The 6,443-nt window shown below is 42.5% G+C and overlaps 1 long non-coding RNA gene across 1 annotated transcript; it reads left to right on the plus strand.

The window, feature by feature from the left end:
• The first annotated feature begins 2,452 nt into the window (after positions 1–2,452).
• LOC138954179 (uncharacterized) lies at positions 2,453–6,035 on the plus strand. The gene is made up of 4 exons (XR_011451742.1): positions 2,453–2,556; positions 3,634–3,724; positions 4,014–4,104; positions 5,810–6,035. It is a non-coding gene; the product is annotated as an uncharacterized lncRNA (long non-coding RNA).
• The last annotated feature ends 408 nt before the right edge of the window (positions 6,036–6,443 follow it).

Raw genomic sequence — 6,443 nt, forward strand, 5'->3', positions numbered from 1 at the left:
TGAATGTCTACTTCAATGAACTTTAGCACAAGTAGATCATATTATACGTACTCTTGTTTCTTCAATGTCTATCACAATGAACTTTAGCACAAGTAGATCATCTTAGAAGTACTCTTCGCTCCTCTTCTTCGTCTTCTTCAGCGTTCCAGAATTGTTTGGTTACGTGTGAGCTCGTTTGCCCATTTGGGTTCCCCACACTATACTCTGAGAGCATAGTCAGCTCACTCCGCTTTCGTTGAGTAGGCATGCTGGGTATTTTCGTGTTTCCATAACCCACCGAACTCCGACATGGATTACAGGATTTTTTCGTGCGCACTTGGTCTTGTGCTTGCGTGTACACACGAATGGGGTTAAGTCACTAGCAGGTCTGCATATAAGTTGACCTGGGAGACCGGAAAGTTCTCCACTCTTAACCCACCAGGCGGCAGCGACCGGGATTCGAACTCACGTCTTACCACCACGCCACTGCGCTCCTCAATTTTCTCTGTGAACGTTCGTATGCAACCGGTTGCTTCCCATTATAATACATGTAAAAGAACAAACACAAACGAAAACAAAAAACACGCAGTGGGCGTCATCGCGCAAAAAAAGAAGCTTTCAAGATCTCCATATCGGAGGGAAATCTGGATAGAGAAATCGTTTCCTTTTGGGTGTGATAGAAATGTCGCCAGTGGCCTTCTGTGATTGGTCAATGCATTGCTGTGTTAGGAGTTCTAACACTATGTTGCTCTTGCTTGATGTCAGTGCTCCTCGGTTTTGTTTTCCGACTTGTTTCCTTACCCTCGAGCCTCGTTGATGCTAGGTTGCCGAGGATTTAATTCCCAGTCACTAAATTCTCCGCTAATCTTGATGGGTGCGACCACCCCCCCCCCCCCCCCACCCCCTCCCCCGCTCCCGCCCCCTCCCCCGTTACCTCCTTCTCCCCTTACCTCCCCCCCCCACACTACAACAAAACAATGTAATCTCACTCTGACAACTACGAAACATTTCAAAGCACATCAAAATAACATCACTTTTTTTAATTATAAGGGTAACAACTGCCGAAGCTAAAATTCGTGGGCGTTTAGAATATTGTAATATAAAAACAAAATCAATATTTAACTCACACCCCCCCCCCCCCCCCCCAAAAAAAAAAAAAATTAAAGAAATAAATAAATAAATGCAAAAACGAAATAAAAGAACAGAAATCAAATCAAATAAATAAATAAATAAATCATGTGCTCTAATGCAGATGCCTGTTTGCTTACAGATGAGATGTAATCAACACTAACTTTGAGTGTTTCAATAGTTATTACCCATCCCTGAGATGTTTACAACTAAACCAAGAAACCGCTGTCACATTATTATTGAATATGACTCTTTGTTGTCCTCTATTTCACCACACGTTTTAACATGGTTCACAGTGTTAGTGGGTTACCTCCCTTGCGAATTGATTAATGCCCAATCAGGCAAAGGAGCATTATAAATATTTCGATGAGTGGTGCAAAAATATTACCCCTGCATTTCGGCTATTTGCTTATATTCTAAAAGTGTCATCTGTGTGTTCGTGTGTTCGTTCTGTAGCTGGTAAATAGAGATGATGAAGGACGACAATGTTTTTAGTGCACTTTTATCACCACGCGCGCGCACGCACGCACACACAGACATACAGACGCAGACACAGACACAGACAGATGCACACAGATACACAAATACACACACAGACACACACACAAGCACAGACACACAAATGCATGTTCTACAATTTACAACATAAGTAATGTGATTACGGCGGTGCATATCAGGGTTACGCCCTGCCGCCTCGAGGCAACATATACGTCGTGTCAAATTCACGATGAAATTGCCGAATTTGCGGAATCGGCACCGCTTCTTGCAATTTTTTTTTTCGTAATTAGTAAATGGTGCAGGTTCCTCAAACTGTGTGTGTGTATGTGTGTGTGTGTGTGTGTGTGTGTTTGTGCGTGTGTGTTTGTGTGTGTATGTGTGTGTGTGTGAGCGTGTGTGTGTATGTGTGTGTGTGTGTGTTTGTTTTGCTAACCGAGTAAGGACCTGACCTTCTATACACACCAACGTCCTCAGGACCTGACACCTAGTCAGGACTTACACTCAGGTCCTCACAAGGTTTTCCTTTATTTCGGTCTCCAGAGAGGTCACACGCACTCTGGTGGGGATTTTGGTGGAGTCCTGACTTGGATGTCAAGATAATTTTTTCCACATCCGGTGTGTGTAACTTTTACACAATTTGCCGGGGAACAGAGGTCTTGGAAAATGTTACACTCCTCCCTCTGCTTCACCTTGACCTTGCCTTTTTCACCTAACCAATCAGAAGACTTGCATTTATTTTTGCCCAATCGGAAGCATCCATGTTTCCCGCCTTGCGCTATCGCGTGAGACCTGCTTTGTCTTTACAATGTGATAAGCTTATGGTGGCACATTCCGATCTAATGATGCTACACAGTGCCATCGGCCTGCAGTGTGGAAATGTTATCACATTTTTCTGGCTGACTTGAATGCTGTTTGAATGCGGTTAGCAGCATTTGGAGAACAAGTTATCAAGTAAGTTTGTGTTTTATTTAATTAACTTTTTGTTTTTAATTGGAGGTTGAGACAAAATAGATTTTAGCGTCCTTGTTCCCTGACGTTGATTTGTGTTTTTGTAATTGAAAGTAATTGATCTATTTGAATGTGCATCGATTATATGATTGTATATTCCTGTGTTTAATTTTTATGATAGAATTTGTTGCCGTATTAATTTTTTTCTTCTTCTTATCATAAGTTATTGTAAGATGTGGCTGCAATATTCACATTTATTAGTTACAACGTCGAGAAAGGAATAATCGAGATGTAAACCTCTGGTAAAAGTTTCCAAAAGGTTTTGCTGTTTTACTTATTTTAGGAATCAAAATCACAACATGTAACATTGACGACTTGAGGCCGGGATCTTAATCCAACCGGAACTCACACGATTGAAGGCAATTGCCAGCACTTTGGAATTTTTTGTCTATTTATTTAATAAGACAACAGCTTGGCACCTTTTTTTCTAAAGGGAGGGGGGGGGCAGCACCTGCATGCGAAACAACACAATAAATAACCCGATCTTCCTCCTGGTGCCGTTAGCAATGTTATCCCTTGGAGAAGTCGACACTGCTGGAAACTGTAATCCACAGTGAAAAAGGAAGTCTGCTAGTAAACACAGTACCACTGCAAGATAAGGACGGCTTCATAAATCACCCCCTTTCTTGTTACCTGTCAGCTGTGATAACGCCTCTCCCCTATCATCTCCTCCCTCTCCCACCCCATCTTTGGATGTGTAAGTCCTACGCCTATGTATACTCACCATGCAACCTCCACAGGACCTGAAAACTGGCTGTGTTTGTTTAATGGTATGACTGATCACTGCAGATTTTAACTTTTGGTTCGTTCTGTGTGCATGAAGTAAAGTTTAGTTAAACATCTACGTTTTGTAACTTTGAGATAGTACATGCTGCATGAAGTGTAACAATAGTGTAACAAGTTAAATCAGCTGAACTGGACGTAAGTGTACTTTTAAGTAATCAACATCAGGCCCAGCGGAACAATGGAAACTGTTTTATTCGTTCTAATAAAAAAATTTTAAATTTATTTTGGTTACAGTGACTATGAGCGAGTGATGTGACCCGAGAGGATGCTGTACTAATTGACTCACTTGGAACATCCCCAGTATGGACAGCTTGCTTCCAATCAGGTGACATTTTTATTCTAATAAGCCGGTTACTGGTGCTGTGCCTCTCGGGTGCTGAGAGTATTTTAGCATATCCATTAGTGGGAGCAGGAACTGATATTTGTGTCAGGGTCAAGTCTATCTACAGGGGGTCGGGAAGGGGAGGGGAAGGGGAGGGGGGGTAGTCTTAAAACAGGGCTCTCATTACGCTCGTAAAATAAAATGGTTCGATAATCCGTTATACTTGAGTCTCACAATTACTTTCAACGATAATGGGTTACGTTGTAACTAATATCATATGCATCTATGTCAGATGAGAGACATGATGGACGAAAATAACCAAACGAAGGGCTTGGAAGGGGACAACCAGGAACCACAGCAGATCAACGAAAATGAATCTCCGCGTAAGTTATGGATTTCCCCCACCAGACTATAATTATAGCACTGAGTAATCAAAATATTTTGACCCCTCTCTCTCTCTTTGTCTGTCTGTCTGTCTGTCGGTCTGTCTGTCTGTCTGTCTGTTTGTCTCTCTCTCTCTCAGTCTCTCTGTCTGTCTGTCTGTCTGTCTCCGGCCCTCTCTCTCTCTCTGTCTGTCGCTCTCTCTCTCTCTCTCTCTCTCTCTCTCTCTCTCTCTGTCGCTCTCTCTCTCTCTGTCTGTCGTTCTGTCTGTCTCTCTTTCTCTCTCTCTCTGTCTGTCTCTCTGTCTGCCTGTCTCTCTCTCTCTCTGTCTCTGTCTGTCTCTCTCTGTCTCTGTCTGTCTGCCTGTCTCTCTCCCTCTCTCTCTCTGTCTCGCTCTCTGTCTCCCTCTCCGTCCCCCTCTGTCTCTCTATTTCTGTCTCTGTCTCTCTCTGTCTCTGTCTCTCTCTCTCTCTATCTCTCTCTCTCTCTCTCTCTCTCTCTCTCTCTCTCTCTCTCTCTCTCTCTCTGTCTCTAGGAGTATGGTTTTAGTAGCTGACATTACATACTGTGATATATAGAGTGGGTTTAAGTATGGTGACACCACTGTGACGCGATGAAGCCAGACTATGTTTTAGCAGCTGGTTATATTACCGGAATACACATCTAGTATGTTTTAGTAGTTTTAGTCGTTCTTTAACCACTGTGATGTGTTGGAAGAGTTTATTTTTATGTGCTGTTTTAGAGGTACATTTTATCAGTATGGAACATGTTCAGTTCTTACAGTAGTTGATAGTGGGGGGGGGGGGGGGATCCTATCTTATTCTGCGTACTTTTATTGTGGTTCCGATAGCTCTTAGAGTTTCTTAGTTCTCACCATGTCTGTATAGTGTATGTATTAGTTACTGTGATACCAAATTGTCTTACCCATGTATGTATACTATGATGCTATGCGCCAGTGATGTATGAATGCTATTTATTTTTGTTTTTATCACACAGCAAGCTGCTTTCCTCGTGTATTTTTTATGTTCATTCATGTGTTGTACACTTGGCAATAAATTATCTATCTATCTATCTATCTATCTATCTATCTATCAATACGGAAACTTTTGTTTTTGTCCAACTAACTATGCAATGATACGCTGCTATGCTTACTTGTATTCTTCTTTCCAAGAACTAGCGTCTGTTTTGGACATGACGTGGTTATATGCTAGGAACAAATAACTTGGATGCATACTATAGTTATAATCAGTCCATATTATGGGTAGGCATGGTGTCGTCTTTTCCTAATGTCATTATTTTGGTGTTGTTCCGAAACTGTCCTCTTGTTAAGATAAGTGTTTGACTACCATCGTTGTAAAATATAACTTATGTGGCTGCCTCATGTTAATACAAAATCCGAAGGCAAATGTTGCCCTTTTCAGTTTATGAACATTTGTTCTGAAGGCCAAAAACTTCACGTTTTGCATGAAGTTCCACATAACCTTGTTCACATTTGACTGATAGTGGGCATGACACATAAAACAAAAACAACATCTTGAGTTTACAAGGTCTGATTAGTTGCACTAGTTAGGTGAGTCAGCTAGTGGTTGATGTCAAACTAATCTGATGTTGCTGCAGATTGTGTCCAAGAAATGAGGCACCAGCAAAATGTGAGTTCATGTTCATAAGGTAGTTAATAATTATCCAATGAATGTGTGTGTGTTTCAGATGAGTCTGACGCTGATGACTCGGTGACGTTTCCATTGTTAACGGATTGGCAGCGAAGACTACAGTAAGAAGAGGAAAGGAAAGATGCTCAGAAAAGAAACAAGGAGGAGAGGGGTGACACCGACACTGATGTTGATGAAGAAGGGAGGGATAATATTGTCTCTGATGTTGATGAAGAGGGGAGGGATAATGTTGTCTCTGATGTTGACGAAGAGGTGAGGGATGACAGGGGCGGACAAGGGGGGGGGGGGGGGGGTTCTGGGGTTCCCGGAAACCCCCCCCCCCCAGCCAAAAAATAAAAAAATTCAAATTTTTTTTTTTTTGGGGGGAGGGGGGGGGGTTGTTGTTGTTGGGGATTTCTGATCCCAAACACAAAACAAAACAAAAAAAGAGGGCTGCCTGAAACTGGTAATGATCATCCTCAGAATGCACCAGATTGCACCATTTTGCATCCTTTTTTTCAACATTTTCAGGGGGGGGCATGCCCCCGCATCCCCCTAGCAAGCTAGGCGCTTTGCGCCGTCGGCTCGGCGCTTCGCGCCTTCACACCCATATCTTCATAATATACATTTGGACCCCCCCCCCATAAAATGAACTGATCCGCCCCTGGATGATGTTGTCTCTGATGTTGATG

The sequence above is a fragment of the Littorina saxatilis genome, unplaced genomic scaffold (assembly GCF_037325665.1).
Source record: "Littorina saxatilis isolate snail1 unplaced genomic scaffold, US_GU_Lsax_2.0 SUPER_14_unloc_1, whole genome shotgun sequence".
In the NCBI taxonomy this organism is placed as follows: Eukaryota; Metazoa; Mollusca; class Gastropoda; order Littorinimorpha; family Littorinidae; genus Littorina; species Littorina saxatilis.